Consider the following 18,102-nt stretch of genomic DNA (forward strand, 5'->3'; position numbering starts at 1 on the left):
GAACCTATCAGGTTGGTACTCTGACACACAGTAGTACCCTGTCTGACACACAGACTCCCACAACAGCTTCTTCTTCCCAGCTGCTGCTTCGTCACATCCCAGTGTCTCTCAGTATCTTTCAGTGTGTGTCAGAGTACCAACCTGATAGGTTCAGGTGTCTGTTGGTTAGCCAGAACTGATAGGTTCAGGGTCTGTGCTTCAAGTTAAGGGTTCTGGGTGAACCAAACTGTGTGTGTGTATGAGTGAGAATAAGCCACGTTACTTTATTTTATTCACCTGATTGTTTATTTTTCCCTGTGTGTATTTAAAATAAACCTTATTCTTTTTATTGTTTAAAAATCCATCCCTGGTCTGTGTGACTTCTTAAAGGGAATGGTTGGTGGCAGCTTAGTGTAACTGTGTGACATATCCCAGTAGGTCTGGGTTTGTCACATTGATTGGTGGCAGCGGTGGGATACGACTGGTCCAGTTGTCCAGTGGTCCAGCAAAGCCTTGGCACGGGTGCCCAGAGCAAGGGGGGTCTAGTCAGGGACAGTCTGAGGCGTGTAGGTAATCTTCTAGGTGTACCTCACGGGGAGGTGCGCTAGTAGAAGAACGTGCCAACTGGGGAGACTTAGATTAAGGTGCTCTGAGGCAGCCTAGTTTTGGCGGGAAAAAGCTGAGGCAAAACTGCGTAGTAACAGTGATCTAGCTTGCCAGCTGAGAGGCCCAGCAGAGGGGGGTAGGCTCTGACTCGATACTGTTGCAAGCTAAGTGCTGAAGAACAGCAGCAATCTCTAGGGAGAGCTGGTTCTGAGGCAAGAAGGAAAAAAGTGGTCGTTTTATTTTGAGGCTTGACTTTTTAAAGCAGCCTGTTCTGAGGGGGGGGTTATGCCCTTGACTCGAAGCCAAGTAGCAGAAATGAGTGAAGTGAAAGACCCCCAGATTGACCAAGGTTCTGAGGATGAATTTGGCTCAGTGCAGGGTGATAGCACAGGAGAGCAGAACCCAGAACTTAGAAAATTGCTCATAGCCCAACAGCATGAACTGAGGATGAGGCAATTTGAAATGGAGGAAAGGGAAAGAGAAGAAAGATTAGAGAGAGAAAGAAGGGAGGAAAGGGAGAAACAGAGACAATTTGAATTGGCATTGGAGAGAGAGAAAATGGCGTTTGAATTAAGAAAACTGGAACTAATGAACCAGAACAATAATAACAATAGGGATTCTGAGGGAGGCCAATTGTCTAAGGCTGACCTGAAGAAATTCCCTGTGTACCACAAGGGAGATTGTCCTGAGGTGTTCTTTTCCTTAGTGGAAAGAGCGTTTGTGGACTTCTCAGTGAGGGAAACTGAGAAGATGACCATCATGCGGTCTTTAATCAGTGGTAGCCTGGCTGAGGTTTATGCCGAGATGCCTGAGGAACTGATGAAAGATTTTGCAGAGTTTAAAAAACTGGTGTTTGCCAGACATGGGATAAATGCAGAGCAGCTGAGACAAAGATTTAGGTCCCTCACAAAAAAACCAGAACAGACTTTTACCCAAGTGGGGGCCCAATTGGTGAGGCTGCTTGAGAAATGGCTATCGCAGGAGGGGACAGAGAACTTTCAACAGCTTAAAGACTTGATAGCACTGGAACAGTTCTATTCAGTCCTGCAGGGGGAATTGAAATTCCAGGTGAGGGAAAGGAAACCGAAATCTGTGGCAGCAGCCGCAGAGATCGCAGATTTTATTTCTCAAATAAGAAAGCCCTTGGGTGAGGGGAAATCTGTAGGTAAACCCAAAGAAACCTACAGCAAGTACTCTCAGGGACCAGGGAAAAGCCAGCAAGGGGGAGGGGCCCATGGTGAAGGGAAGCCCTCAGACATGAAACTAAGACCTCAGATTTTGGAGGGAAAACCAAAACAAGATGAGAGAGAATCAAAATACACGCTAGGAGATGCTGAGAGACACTGGGTTGTGACGAAGCAGCAGCTGGGAAGAAGAAGCTGTTGTGGGAGTCTGTGTGTCAGACAGGGTACTACTGTGTGTCAGAGTACCAACCTGATAGGTTCAGGTGTCTGTTGGTTAGCCAGAACTGATAGGTTCAGGGTCTGTGCTTCAAGTTAAGGGTTCTGGGTGAACCAAACTGTATGCTTGTATGAGTGAGAATAAGCCACGTTACTTTATTTATTCACCTGATTGTTTTATTTTTCCATGTGTGTATTTAAATAAACCTTATTCTTTTTATTGTTTAAAAATCCATCCCTGGTCTGTGTGACTTCTTATAGGGAATGGTTGGTGGCAGCTTAGTGTAACTGTGTGGCAGATCCCAGTAGGTCTGGGTTTGTCACATTGATTGGTGGCAGCGGTGGAGAAGGGGACAACAGAGGATGAGATGGTTGGACAGGGTCATCGAAGCGACCAACGTGAATCTGACCCAACTCCAGGAGGCAGTGGAAGACAGGAGGGGGCCTGGCGTGCTCTGGTCCATGGGGTCACGAAGAGCTGGACACGACTAAACAACAACAAAGTGTTACATCACACCCTTTTCTGCCATTATCCCCATGCTCTTTCCTGCCAGCCCCGCCCCCTTTTGTTCCATTTTACAGAGTGACATTGCACTGAATGAACAAGACACAGCTTGTGCTGAAATACAGCTGCATCACTTACCTGATGTAGCGCTACACTAGTAGTTCATCGAAGCGACCAACATGACTTTGACCCAACTCTGGGAGGCAGTGGAAGACAGGAGGGCCTGGCGTGCTCTGGTCCATGGGGTCACGAAGAGTTGGACACGGCTAAACGACTAAACAACAAAAAGTAATTCTTGAACAATGTTTGTTTTCATTTTTTAATTATTATTATTATTTATGTAATTAAAGCAAAACTACAATACAAAATACTAGAAAATGAAAAGGAATTTTAAAAAAAGAAAAAAATAGCCCAAAATAAGCCCTCCCCTCCCCCCTTCAGAGGACCAAGATTCCAATCTCCTTTGGATCCCAGATTCCCCAGGTTTCTGGTGAGCCTTGAGAAAGATAATAAACATAAAACATTTTGCCCAAAATTTTTGTCTTTTCCTGAGCCCAGACATATATTAAGTCATAACCTTGTTTCACATAGTCTCTTGGTTGTTTATGTAGTGCTTCTGAAAGTGCATCTAATTCTGTGATATCCAGCAGTTTCTTTAGGAACTCCTCCATCGTAGGTGTTTCTTCACTTTTCCGTTTTTGGGCCCAGAGTAACTTAGCCGCTACGAGTATATACATTACACAATATTTGGTTTTCTTATCAGTAATTTCCGACATAATATTTAACGGTGCTATTTCAGGCTTAAAATTTAATTTCTGTTGAATTATTTCTTTTATTATTTCCCAGTGTTTGTTTTTAGGGAGGGGTTGACCGGAGAGATCTGAGCTTCAAGGAATTAATGCGGAACCATCACTACCTGCCCCCCCGCTACATCATCCTCAGTGTGATCAGGACATGCCTCACAACTGATAGAGGTACTCACACAACTCAGAAAGTGAAAGGAAACAATTTAAGTAGAAACACTGCAGGCCAACTAACTAACCGACCAACCGGCCAGGCTTTGCCAACCAAGCAAAATGTGCCAAATAATCATGGAAAATGTGCTTCTAGCAAGTGAATTTTGCTGGCTTGTCGCTGCCTCCTCTCCCTGGGGGTAGATCACAGAGAGATACATATCAGCTCATTAAGGAGCCAACGCTTCAAGATTGGCCTTGTTTTCGGAGTGTGAGTTCAGTGCGGTCTTTGCGCACCTCAGCTTAATCTTAGTTACTTGTTTGGGAAGATTTTGTTCCACTGCAATTAGAACCTTACCTTGCACTTTTTACGCAGAAGTCATTTTTTTTTCTTGGAATTCGGTGAGACGAGCAGCAGAATCAGAAGCGTACGATAGAAGTCAAAACAGAGAGATAGCCTGGAGCAGCTTCTTTAAGAGGAACAGTATAATACGCAGGAAAAATGTCAGATTCCCCTTGAGAAGGCATGTCACGCAGTCCTGCTTGTTCTCTGTTCTACAGTAGAACACTGAAGGGTTTTTATCGTACGGCAAAGATTTCTGGACTTTAATAAGTTTCCATTTAAAAAGACAGAAACATATGATACGTGGACTTATCACGGGAAGGGGGGGGAAAAGGGTTTCTTGGATTGGGAGGTTAGCCAACCGGGCCAGCTGTTATGGGAAGAACATTGTTCTTTCTGTGTGATTCAGAGCTTGGACGGCTGGGGGATTCTGGGACTTGTAATCCAAAACAATAACTTTTCGAAGCCCTGACATGATAATTCCCAGGTTCAGACTATCCAGAGAGATGCAAGTAACAATAACAGGTAACAAGTGAATTTATCAGTATTCTAGTACTGGAATAAGGATGTACTTGAAAGGTTGATTTTTTTGGGTGGTAGAAAGGAAGATAAGAACTCGGGCAAGTTGTTGTAGAGTTTTGGATTTTTTAATTACATTTCTCTAGCTGTGCAACAGGTGCAGGAGTTTTATAGAGCAGAATTAGCTTCAATTTTTTCAGATTAGTCTATCCTTTTGTTCCTCTGTGATTAGAACCCTTGGTCTAGATGGGTGGGATAATAAAAACCTAATTAATTTTCTCATCAACTGGCACTTACCATCTCAATAGTTCACTCCAAGACATTAGTAAGAGAAAAAGTAAAAATGGTTTCATTACTTACAACTGAACAGATCAAACAGCAAACGGACAAACACAACTGCTTTCAGCAAAAGACTTTGACTGTCTATAGACTGCCAACAGACAACAGAGAGAGCAAAGAGACACTGAACAGAGAGGGAGGGGCTCTCTTTCAATTCAGAGGCAGGAGGGAGTCGTGGGTTAGTGCTGACCGTCAACCCTGCCCAGAAGGGTCCCTCCCAGCCAAACCTACTAAAGGCAGCCTACGAGGTTGCAAATACTCCAGCACAAGCTTTGTCCTGTTTTAGAGTGCCTCTATCATCTTTGTCCCACAGAAAAAGTATCCCTGACTCTCGGATTCCAGCTTTCTCTATCCTTAAGGAGCACTGCTACTTCATTAAAAAGTTGTGCAGTTTCTTTAAAGGAAAAGCAAGGGAGGATAAATACAATGATACTGCATAAGACCCCCTCCCATGCCTAGGGAAGCCACAAATGTTGGTCAAGCTACTGAAACGGCACCTTTTTTCTTTAAAGATCTCTTTATCTTGATCTAGAGCTAAGCGTAGCTTAGTGGGTTGGAGTGCCGGACTGTGTGTCTGTCTGTCTTCTCATCTTCTACACCAGCCACGGATTTGAAGCGCGGCCTAGGTGTCTCCTGCTGCAAACCACACAGTTCTCACTTTTTGCTTTTGTCGGGTTCCTCGGAGGTTCGCCACACAGAGCAGACCCACTTTCCACGGGTGGCGCAGGAAAGAGATGAAAGAAATGACGAGCTCGTTTGAGCCTCTTTCAGTGGCTCATTCGCCTGGCTGTGCACAGAGAATGGAAGGCAAGGTCAGAAGGCAGGGTTGGCCTTCTCTGCTTCTGTTCTCCCCACAAGGCAGATCTCAGCGTTTTGTCCGTAGAAAGTTTCCGTGGTCACGTGGCCAGCACGACTAGACATGGAACACTCTAACCTTCCCACCGAGGTGGTACCTATTTATTGACTCACATTTTTTACATGCTTTTGAACGGCTAGGTTGGCAGGAGCTGGGACAAGCGATGGGAGCTCCCTCGGTCGCATGGATTCGATCTTACGATGGCTGGTCTTCCGACCTTGCAGCACAGAGGCGTCTGCAGTTTAACCCGCAGCGCCACGCTGTTCCCTAACATGGTAGACCTTAACATTAAGTGTAGTATCCCGTGCAGGGGCACACACTTTCTCTGGCATGGGTCCAGGTACCTCTCAAGAAGGCACTAGGTCAAGTAATTAAAAAAAACAGAGAGAGAGAGGTGGTGGGGAGGGAAACAATGTATACCTGGAGGGAGGCAGTCCGGAACCCTTTTATTATTGTGACCCACCCACTCAAAACCCCCATCTTTTTTTTCTCTCTTTTTGCTTTATACAATGGAAGCACATTAAGAAAAAAAAACATAGCTGGGGGAGGAATTAGTAGCAGGTGGTGAAGCTCTCCCAAAAGCAGAGGGCTGCATTCCCCATGGGCTTGTGAAAACAAGAGGGTGGTTGGGGGCTTTATCAGAGGCATGCTGTCCACACCTCTGCTTTTAAAGTTGCTACAAACATGACATTGGCTTTCATGGCAGGTCGATCAAGTCCGTGGAGTCGGCAGGTCCTGGTGGCCCGCAGGCCAGTTTTCTTTCCAAGGACCCACCAGGGGCTGCGTGACACCCTCGACAGGTGGGGGGGAAATGAACCATCTAACAGATCTGGGGGATGAACGTCTGGTTTTCTGTTTATTTTATTTTATTTCTAAAGCTTATAGACTCCCCAACCTAATGGGAACATTGCTCAGAGTGGTTTACATAATGAGGGGAACCAGAATACTAAACCAGCTGGAACAATAAAAGGAAATCACAAATCATAATACCATAAACTAAAAAAGGACAGGGGAGGGGGGCTGCAGAGTTTTTAAAAAGTCATGTTGTGATTCTTTCTTTCTTTCTTTCTTTCTTTCTTTCTTTCTTTCTTTCTTTCTTTCTCTTCCTTCCTTCCTTCCTTCCTTCCTTCCTTCCTTCCTTCCTTCCTTCCTTCCTTCCTTCCTTCCTTCCTTCCTTCCTTCCTTCCTTCCTTCCTTCCTTCCTTCCTTCCTTCCTTCCTTCCTTCCTTCTATCCATCATCAGCTCCTTCCTTCCTTCGTTTTCCACCTCATTTAGTGCAAAGTGCAAGAGGCATGTACTTATAAAAATAAGAAGTGGAGCGTGAGGCATATAAACAAACAGAACAAATTGGGAAAAAACACATTAGGCAGGGTTGCCAAATACCCCCCCCCCCATAAAGCAGTGTGTTCAAAAGTCTTTCAAATGTGGGGGCCGGGGCGGAACCAGGCACAGCTCCGTCTGAAGCTGGCTCCCAAGTGTTGGTGGTGCCACCTCAGAGAAGGCCCTCTTTCTGGTGGATGATTTCCTGGCTTCCTTTGGGGTGGCTACTCAGAGGAGCCTGGCCTGGGAGGACCTGATGGAGCCCGCAGATTGCTCTGGGGAAAGATGTTCTGACAGGTTTGTCTGTTTTGCTTTCATTTTTTTAAGATTAAAAAAGGGGAGCACCATGAGAGCGGAACTTTGCCCCCCGACTTAAAGAGGGACCCTTGAGGTCTTGTGTTTATCTTTCATAAAGGCAAGAACTCCCTCCCTGCTCTTTTCATATCTTTAATCCTGCTTTGAACGCTGTTCCTGAGCAGATGGTAGCAGTTTCTAGGGCCAGCCTTTCCGGCTGCCTCAGTTTCCCCCTCCTTTCTTGATCTCTTTATAGCAGTAGGAAAACATAGACATTGAAAACCTTTTGCGGGATCCTGCTAGAAATCAGGAGCTAGAAGCTAAATATAGAACCTGTGCAGAAGTCAAATCTTGACACTAAATGCCAGGTATTAAAATTTGATGGGGTTATTGTCAGAATTTTGCATGGATGGGTTCGGCAGCCCGAATTCCCTTCCTCAGCATTGCGTTCGGAGGCTTTAAGAGAGGCTTTAAGACACCCGGAGGGGAGAGGGAGGGAGTCCAGCAGAAAAACGGCACCTTTCCCCTTTTGCATGGGAAGTCTCTCTCCCCTCTCCCAGCCCCGGCTTAAAGCAGATTTTTCACTCCAATGGACTTTTTTTGCAAGTTCCTGGCAGGTGTTCTCAGCACATTCATTGCCCAGAGCAAACATTTTGCCGATTATCAAAAGACATATCCTTCCAACGTGGCTGGGTCAGCATTATGGAACGCTTCTAGGACTTCAGATCAGCCCTCCCCTTCCTATTTGAGACAGTCTGTCCCAGCTGGGAACAGAACTTCAGACTTCTCTGGAAAGATGGGAGATTTCTGCTGGGGTCCTTGACACCTTGATGTTTAGAGATGTTTAGAGCAGGACCATAAAGAAAGCTGGCTGCAAAAGAATGGATGCTTTTGAATTGTGGTGCTGGAGGAGGCTCTTGAGAGTCCCCTGGACTGCAAGGAGAACAAACCTATCCGTTCTGAAGGAAATCAACCCTGAGTGCTCACTGGAAGGACAGATCCTGAAGCTGAGGCTCCAATACTTTGGCCACCTCATGAGAAGAGAAGACTCCCTGGAAAAGACCCTGAAGTTGGGAAAGTGTGAAGGCAAAAGGAGAAGGGGATGACAGAGGACGAAATGGTTGGACAGGGTCATTGAAGGGACCAACATGACTTTGTCCAAACTCCGGGAGGCAGTGGAAGACAGGAGGGCCTGGCGTGCTCTGGTCGGTGGGGTCACGAAGAGTCGGACATGAGTTAACGATTAAACAACAACAGCAGAGATGTTGACGCCTTGATGTTTAGAGATGAGGCAACCTACGTGCGGTCAATCTGTGACAGAGGTGCTGCATTACCACACTACGCCAGGGGCGTAATGGTGAAGTGAACTGCCCAGAGATTAAACCAAACAGACACTGTTGTGGTGTTGAAAATATTATTTACATTAAAGTCCATATATACAGGGGTAAATACAGCTTCTCTTGGTCTTTATACAGTCCTGGTCATTCACAGTAGTTCTTCAGTTAGCAATGGTAAATTACAGTTTTCAGTAACCAAAGATTGTTACCAATGTAAATAGTCCAGCATCCACGAAGTCTTCTCCTCTTACCACGGAGATAGTCTTCTCCCAGGATCTTCTCCTTGCAATATGGCAAGTCTTCATCCAACGATGCAGAATATACAGCTCTCAGCAACACGATCACCAGCAACACAACAGTACAACCACCCAAACTATCCAACAGCCCAACTACCCAAACTACCCAAACTATCCAACAGCCCAACTACCCAAACTACCCAACAGTTTGTCTCTGTAAGCTTGGCTAGCTTTATTCTTAGTTTCTCCAATCAAATTGGTTGTCCCACAGCTGCCTCAATTAACTCAGCTGTGCTCCTTTGTTACATGTTGCTTACTAAATCTGATCCTGTAACAACTTATCCACTGAATTGCAATGAACAATTCCCTAGGTTGACTTTGAGACCTGTCAATCTCCTCCAATTGTTTATAGCAATTCTGTTACATACATTGTACATTGCCTTGAACATATACAGAGTTCTTTTTTACATTCACATACATACTTTATATCATTCCCAACATTTCACATGCTTTGTTATGTTTAGTTGGCCCCAATACTTTTGTTAAACAATCAGCTTTGTTATTTTCTGTTCCACAGTATACCAGTTCAATTAAACCATTTTCTATACTTTGCTTTACATTTTGGTACCTGATATCTGTGTGTTTAGATCTGCTTTTTACATTTGGTGAGTTTGCCATTTGTATGGCAGCTTGATTATCTTCAAAAACCTTTATTTGTGATTTTATATTCACACCCAGATCTTGTGCCAATTGTTTATAGAATACTAGATCTGTACACAATTCAGATAATGCTGCATACTCAGATTCGGCAGAAGACAACGATATAAATTTCTGTCTAGCTGTCTTCCAGCTTATCAAACTTCCTCCCAAATGCACAGTCATGCCTGATGTTGATCGTCTGGTTGTTAAATCACTACCATAATTTGCATCGGCATAAGCAGTGATAGACAGTTCTCCCACTGGTTCTAAATTTAGCCTTTTATTTTGTGCCTCTTTTAAATACCTAAGTACTCTTTTTGCTGATTGCCAGTGCCTTTCATTCGGCTTGCTCACGTTCCTAGATAGCAGGTTTACAGCTATAGAGATGTCTGGCCTTGACCATCTGCTCAAATATAGTAAGCTGCCTACCAATGATCTATATACATCAATATCACAATCTGGGCCACTAATATCTTCTTTCTCGAACTCTATGTTCATTGGAGTTGCTGCACCTTTACAATCCTCCATCTTATACTGTTTTAGGAGTTTTAATATTTTACTCTTTTGGGCTATTTTAAATCCTTTCTTACTTCTTTCTATTTCTACTCCTAAGTAGTTACTTATTTCTCCTAAATCTCTCAATTTGTAGTGTTTCTTTAACATTTGGATTATTTCTTCAGCCTCTTTCTTACCTTTGGTAAATATGGCTAGATCATCCACAAATACTAATATTATAGCTTGTGTTCTCTCATTTATGAATAAACAAGGGTCAGCCTTTCCTTGCACAAAACCATTATCTTTTAAAGTTTTAGTTAAATGTTGGTTCCATTCATGGCCACTTTGTCTGAGACCATATAGACTTTTTTTCAATATCCAGCATTTACCTTCACTTTCAATTCCTGGTGGAATTTCCATATAAATTATGTGTTTCAGGTCAGCATATAAATAGGCTGTTTCTATATCAACATGCCTGGTCATGAGATTATGCTTGGCTGCATAGGTTAAAGCAAATCTCAATGTCTCTGGTCTTAGAGCCGGTGCAAAAACTTGATCATAGTCGTTTGAAGTTTGTGCATATCCTTTTGCCACTAACCTTGCTCTATACCTCACATTACCATCGGCATCCACCTTCCTTTTAAATACCCATCTGGAACCAATTATTTTTGATTTTTCAGGCAGTTTCACCTCCTCATAAACTTTCAGTTGTTTTAATGAATTTAACTCCTTCTCCATTGCCTCTTTCCATTTTATTTGTTCTTTCTCAGGCATATTACATATGTCATCATATGTCTCTGGTTCAGCCACATTGAGACAGTAATAGGTCTCAGGCTTGTACCTGTCTGGAGTTTTTCTCTCTCTGCTAGACCTCCTAGGTAATTCTCTGTCCTCCTCGAGAGTTTCCCTCCTTTCTGAGTTGGATGGAATGTCTTTGTCAGTTTGCATTTCCTCAGGTTCTACCTCTCCTTTAATTTCTTGCTCTGTTTGTGAGTCACTTTCATCTGCACTATCTTCACTACTTTCATTCAATTTAATTATTGTTTCTGGGGGTTTGCATATTTTGTCCCAGTTACTGTGCTCATTAAAAGAAGCACTGCTACTTATTACAAGTTTGTTGGTATTTGGCAACCCAAACCTAAATGCTCTCCTATTTTGCTGATATCCAAGGAAATACATCAACCTGGCTTTCTTCTCTCCCTTTCTCCTTATTTCTTTTGGGATGTGAACCCATGCAGGAGATCCAAATACGTGTAAAAATTTTAAATTTGGTTTTCTCCCAGTCCAAACTGTGTAGGGTATGTTGTTTATTCCACTGTGCCAAAGAATATTAATATAAAAATTCGCACAAAGTGTAGCTTCACCCCAATATTTCTCTGATAGATTACTCCCCCTAATCATTGCCTCAGCCATGTTCTGCAGAGTTTGGCCCCTTCTTTCAATAAAGGCATTCTGAGTAGGTGTATAGGGAGCGGCTCTCCTGTGAGTAATGCCATTTTTCTTTAATATTGCTTGAAATTTGGCATTTGTAAACTCTGTTCCATTGTCAGTTTGTACCACCTTAACCTTTTTCCCTGTTTTACGCTCTACAAATTTGAGCCATTTTTCAAACTCTACATGTACTGCACTTTTATCTTTCATAAGATAACAGTATCCAAACCTGGACTTTTGGTCTTGGATAGAGAGAATGTATCTAGCTCCTCCTAATGATGCACTTTTGGGTCCAATTACATCAATTGACACCAAATCTAATATATTTTTTGCTTGTACATCACTATGTTTCATTATAGGAGCTTTCTTACTCTTGGCTAATTGGCATGCTTGACAATTCACATATTCATTACATTGTTTTAGATTAACTCCTACTGAGTTTTCAATTGTTTTTCTAAGTGTTTTGTAGTTTGCATGTCCAAGTCTTTGATGCCATAAATGAATACAATCTTTGTGTATACATTTGTTCTCATAGACATTGTTAGCCTTAGTACAGTTTAGTCTATATAAATTATTTCTAGCATAGCAATTCAATTTTTCATTGTTCTTGCTAGTTATTATACATTTACTCTCATAGAAAGTGCTAACAAACCCATTCTTTGCTAATGAACTCACAGAAAGTAAATTATGCTTCAAATTTGGAACATGTAAAACATCTATTGGTCTAGCAATATAAGGTAATTTCACTTTACCTTTTCCCAGTACCTTAGCACTAACACCATTTGCTAAGCATACTTGTTGGTTGGATACAGGTTGGTAGTTAAATATTAGCTGTTTGCTCTTACACATGCTGGCAGTTGCTCCTGAGTCGACAATCCACTCTTCACCCTGTTCAGAGTTATAAATTTCCTCAGTCAGGCTTAGTGTTTCTCTCTTGCGTCTGGTTTGTTTTTCTTTTCCTTTCTTAAATTTACAGTCTTTCATCAGATGTTTTCTTGAGCCACAGGAAAAACAGCGTTTTCCAGAATGAATGCTTGCAGCTGTGTCCCCCTCCTCCTCACTTTCTTTCAGCTTATCACGTTGATTAGTGAGTTTGGAGTCTCGGAGCTGTTTGTTATCTTTTCTCTTTTGTTCCTCTTCCAACAGTTTGCTCGTTATATTAATTACTGTTAGCTCTGCTTGAGGAAGAATTTCTAAATTGGTCACCAGCTGATCATATGACTCATCTAATGAAGACAGGATAATAAATGCTTCTTGTATTTCTGTAAATGTGATGTTCTTTTCCCGTAAGTCCATCAACATTGACTTCATTGCCTCTAAATGTTGAAGCATACACCCTCCAGCTTTCAGTCTAGTTCGAAAAAGTTTCCTGGCAATTTGAATCTGGCTTCCAACGTTATCTCTTACGAAGAGTCTCCTTAAATCCTCCCATGCCTTCTTTGCTGAGTTTTGGCCTCTCAGGTGGATAAGAAGACGGTCTTCTAGAGTTAACCCAATAATAGCCAGAGCTTTAAAATTTAGTACTCTTTTTTCTTCATCTAGAACTGCTGGGGGATTTTCTACAATGTCCCATAATGCTTCCTTTTGCAATAACAACTGAACCTTCTGCTGCCAAGTTGCATAATTTTCCCCATTCAACTTTTTTATGCACAGTCCAGCCATAGACATTTCGTTGGCCATTTTCACCACAGACTGTAGCCCACACTACTTGGCTCTCTATGTTCAGCAGTTTCTTCAATAACTTCTTAAATTTATACCTGGATGCAGTCTGGTGCGCTGTCTGGGCCCATAACCAATTGACAGAGGTGCTGCGTTACCAGACTACGCCAGGGGCGTAATGGTGAAGTGAACTGCCCAGAGATTAAACCAAACAGACACTGTTGTGGTGTTGAAAATATTATTTACATTAAAGTCCATATATACAGGGGTAAATACAGCTTCTCTTGGTCTTTATACAGTCCTGGTCATTCACAGTAGTTCTTCAGTTAGCAATGGTAAATTACAGTTTTCAGTAACCAAAGATTGTTACCAATGTAAATAGTCCAGCATCCACGAAGTCTTCTCCTCTTACCACGGAGATAGTCTTCTCCCAGGATCTTCTCCTTGCAATATGGCAAGTCTTCATCCAACGATGCAGAATATACAGCTCTCAGCAACACGATCACCAGCAACACAACAGTACAACCACCCAAACTATCCAACAGCCCAACTACCCAAACTACCCAAACTATCCAACAGCCCAACTACCCAAACTACCCAACAGTTTGTCTCTGTAAGCTTGGCTAGCTTTATTCTTAGTTTCTCCAATCAAATTGGTTGTCCCACAGCTGCCTCAATTAACTCAGCTGTGCTCCTTTGTTACATGTTGCTTACTAAATCTGATCCTGTAACAACTTATCCACTGAATTGCAATGAACAATTCCCTAGGTTGACTTTGAGACCTGTCAATCTGCCTCCAACCCATGGCCACACCATGAAGGAGCCATCTTTCCAAAATGTCCAGTTCTGAACTGCCCTGCTCAGCTCTTGCAAACACAAGTCTGAGAAGCGAGAAGACTCAAAGCTTCTGCTTATAGTCAGCCTTCCTGAAGCAGGTGCTGGGGGGTGGCTGGGCATGAACCTAAGCAATGAAGGGAACGGCCGCTGCAGCCGGTTCTCCAACCGAAGGGGCAGTGAGCAGGATCAGATCCCTCTGGGCCATCTTTTAGAGCCAATCGCCTGCAGACGCCACTTTCAAAGAGAAGGGATTTAAAAAAATATTGGAGGCTTGGAGTGTCGGTGTCGATGAGCACGGATGCACCCTTTGTTTTTGTGTAAAACCTCTTGAGTGAGAGCCATCTCCCAAAAACCGAGAGCTCCATCAATGATAAATGGCCAAGACAGTGTTCAGATAAGCTTTCAGAAAAGGTTGCCATCCACAGAGAAGTTACTGGGTGTCACATACAGCACTGATGGTACCTGTCTGTCATGGGTTTGGAGGGAAAGTTCCATCCTATGGGGAGTGGAAGGCGGGACATCAGGGGGGAGGAGCTGTACTGTGTATATATTTGGAGCTTGTGTGGAGAGTTGGAGTTGGAGTCTGTGTGTCAGACTGGGTACAACTGTTTGTCAGTTAGTACCTACCTGATAGGTTCAGGTTTCTATCTAGGTAGCCAGAACTGATAGGTTCAGGGTCTGTGCGTTACCTTAAAGTGTTCTGTGGGAACCAAGCTGTTGTATGTGTGTGTTTGGGGCTATGCCACGTTACAGTTTCCTATTTATTTGATTCTTTTATTTACCCTGTTTGTTGTTTCAATAAACCTTGTTCTTTTGTTTATTAAAATCCATTCCTGGTCTGTGTGACTCCTTATAGGGAATGGTTGGTGGCAGCATAATTACATGGTGGGATACTCCAGTAGGTCTGGGGTTGCCACATTGATTGGTGTCCAGCGTGTGGGATACGACTGGTCCAGTTGTCCAGTGGTCCAGCAAAGCCTTGGCAAGTGTGCCCAGAGCAAGGGGGGTCTAGTCAGGGAAAATCTGAGGGCGCGTAGGTAATCTTCTAGGCTTACCTCACGGGGAGGTAGGCTAGTGGAAGAACGTGCAAACTCAGATTGGGGGGACTAGATTAGGGAGCTCTGAGGCAACCTGTTTTGGCGGGAAAGGGCTGAGGCAAAACTGTGTGAAGTAACAGTGATCTAGCCTGTCTGCTGAGAGGCCTAGCAGAGGATTCTGTCTGGCAACAGTTGCAAGTTGGTGCTGAAGGGACAGCAGCAGTCTATAGAAGGCTGTTTCTGAGGCAAAAGGAAAAAAGTCATCGTTTTATTTTGAGGCTTGACTTTTGAAAGCAGCCTGTTCTGGGGGGGGATTATGCCCTTGACTCGAAGCCAAATGGCAGAAATGGGGGAAGTGAGAGAACCACAGGGAGAACGAGGTTCTGAGGAGGAATTTGGCTCAGTGCAGGATGAAAGCACGGGAGAACTGACCTCAGAACTCAGAAGAATGCTCCTAGCCCAACAGCATGAGCTAAGGGTGAGGGAGATGGAGGAAAGGGAAAGAGAGAAATAAAGACAATTTGAAATAGAGAGAGAGAGAATGGAAAAAGAAGAAAGATTAGAGAGAGAAAGAATGGCGTTTGAAAGGGAAGAGAAACAGGAAAGGGAGAAACAAAGACAATTTGAGTTAGAAAAAATGGCGTTTGAGCTGAAGAAGCTGGAAATAATAAGTAGAAATGGGAATAACAATAATAATGAGGGGAACCCAGGGAATGGGGAAGGCAGCCTGTCTAAAACTGACCTGAAGAAATTCCCTGTGTACCACAAGGGAGATTGCCCTGAGGTGTTCTTTTCCCTCGTGGAAAGAGCGTTTGTGGACTTCTCAGTAAGGGAAACTGAGAAGATGACCATTATGCGATCTTTGATCAGTGGCAGCCTGGCAGAAGTCTATGCAGAGATGCCAGTGGAACTGCTGAAGGACTTCGCTGAGTTTAAAAAACTGGTGTTTGCCCGACATGGGATAAATGCTGAACAGCTGAGGCAAAGATTCAGGTCACTCACAAAAAAACCAGAGCAGACTTTTACCCAAGTGGGGGCCCAACTGGTGAGGTTGCTAGAGAAATGGCTGTCTCAGGAGGGGACAGAGACCTTCCAGCAGCTCAAAGACCTGATAGCGCTGGAACAATTTTATTCAGTCCTGCATGGGGAACTAAAGTTCCATGTGAGGGAGAGGAAACCTAAATCGGTGACAGAAGCGGCAGAGATCGCAGATTTTATTTCCCAAATAAGGAAGCCCTTAGGTGCTGGGGGAAAATCTGTGGGTAAGCCCAAAGAAACCTACAGCAGGTACTCTCAGGGACCAGGGAAAAACCAGCAAGGGGGAGGGGCCCATGTTGAAGGGAAGCCCTCAGACATGAAACCACCAAGACCTCAGATTTTGGAGGGAAAACCAAAACCAGATGAGAAAGACTCCAAGTACAGCAGAAAATGTTATTTCTGTCAAGGAAAGGGCCATCTAATCTCAGAGTGTGAGAAATTAAAGCAGCTAAAGGTAAATTTGCCTCATGATTTGAGTGGAACCAAGCCAAAAGCTGTGTTCTGTGTCCAGACAGAGCAAAGCTCCTTGCCACTGAGGGAGCCTGTTGCCATGGCTACTCAATCTGGACCAGTTACATCTGCTGATCAGGCTGGGGAAAATGGTCCTCTTGTGGAGGTCAAGCGCTGCTTACTAGTGAGGACAGATTCGCAATTGTTTGAGACCGCAGGGGTGGACGTAGGAATACTTGACCATCAGTATAGGGGGCTAAGGGATACTTGTTCTCAGGTGACCCTGTGCCATCCAGATATTATTCCTAGGGAGTATATAATCCCAAATGAGAGCCTGAAGGTGGCAGGGATTGAGGGGCAGGTGATCTCACTGCCAGTAGCTGAGGTACCTGTGAGCTTTCAAGGCTGGAGGGGAGTTTGGCGGCTAGCGATTTCATCGACTCTGCCAGCAGCCGTGCTCGTGGGAAATGACCTGGCTGAACATGTGAAACGGGTGCTAGTGATTACACGTTCACAAGCTACCACGGGGACAGTTCAGGGGGGTACTGAAGAGCCCGAGGTTGAAGCAGATGAAGGTAGTCCCAAAGCCGTGGCAGAAACCTTAACCACGGACAGCAAATTTGGCCAAGAGCAAAAGGCAGACGCCACTCTCCGAAAGTGTTTTGAAAAGGTGACAGACACCCAGCTAACACCTGAAACCCCAGCAAGATTTCGCGAGAAAAAGGGAATTTTATATAGGGAGACCCTGATGAATATCTCAAAAGGGGGAGATGGGATCAGAAGTCAGCTAGTGGTACCTGAAAAGTATCGCCCCATGATCTTACAAAGGGGGCACTCTGACATGTTTGCTGCGCACTTAGGGGTGAACAAAACACAGCAGAGAATCACACAAAATTTTTACTGGCCTGAAATAGGGAAGCAGATCAAGGAGTTCTGTAAACAATGTGATGTGTGTCAGAGGCAGGGGAATAACCGTGACAGGACCAAAGCCAAGTTGTGCCCTTTGCCTGTGATTGACACCCCGTTCAAATGTATAGGAGTGGATATTGTGGGACCTTTGCCCAAGGCCACAAAGAGGGGGAACAGGTTCATTCTCACCATTGTGGACCATGCCACGAGGTACCCCGAAGCCATACCCTTGACTAATATCGAAACTAACACAGTGGCAGATGCCTTGGTGGGGTATATGTCCAGGATGGGATTTGCCTCAGAAATCATCACAGATTTGGGCACATCGTTTACATCAAAGCTCATGAAACGGTTATGGCAAATCTGTGGAATTAAACACAAGGAAACCACTGCCTATCACCCCGAAAGTAATGGGTTGACGGAGAAGTTCAATGGGACTCTGATGCGCATGATTAGGGCTTACTTGGCAGAGAATCCAAACAGTTGGGACCAGAAGCTGCAATCCCTTTTGTTTGCTTATCGATCAGTGCCCCAAGCCAGTACCGGGTTCAGTCCGTTTGAACTTTTGTTTGGGAGAAAAGTAAAAGGTCCACTTGATTTAATCAAACAGAATTGGAAGCAGATCACCCAGGATGACCCACAAGATGTTGTGACGTACATAGACACTTTAATGAATGACTTGAAGAGAAACCTAGAGCTAGCAGCAGAAAACCTGCAAGCTCAGAAGGTCAGACAGAAAACCTGGTATGACCAGACAGCCAGGGAGAGGCACTTTAACCCAGGGGAGGAAGTGCTTTGGCTTAGGCCCTGCAAAGAGAACAAACTGCAGCTCAAATGGGCAGGACCATACAGGGTCATT

At 44.1% G+C, this 18,102-nt stretch overlaps 2 long non-coding RNA genes across 2 annotated transcripts; both read right to left on the reverse strand.

The window, feature by feature from the left end:
* Positions 1-8,512: 8,512 nt before the first annotated feature.
* LOC144588106 (uncharacterized) lies at positions 8,513-10,901 on the reverse strand. Its single transcript, XR_013543451.1, has 2 exons — positions 8,894-10,901; positions 8,513-8,859 (listed from the first exon to the last, which is right to left on the reverse strand). It is a non-coding gene; the product is annotated as an uncharacterized LOC144588106 (long non-coding RNA).
* Positions 10,902-13,193: 2,292 nt separating this feature from the next.
* On the reverse strand, positions 13,194-13,668 carry LOC144588107 (uncharacterized). The gene is made up of 2 exons (XR_013543452.1): positions 13,575-13,668; positions 13,194-13,540 (listed from the first exon to the last, which is right to left on the reverse strand). It is a non-coding gene; the product is annotated as an uncharacterized LOC144588107 (long non-coding RNA).
* Between the last annotated feature and the right edge of the window lie 4,434 nt (positions 13,669-18,102).

This window comes from Pogona vitticeps, chromosome 3, assembly GCF_051106095.1.
Source record: "Pogona vitticeps strain Pit_001003342236 chromosome 3, PviZW2.1, whole genome shotgun sequence".
Taxonomy (NCBI): Eukaryota; Metazoa; Chordata; class Lepidosauria; order Squamata; family Agamidae; genus Pogona; species Pogona vitticeps.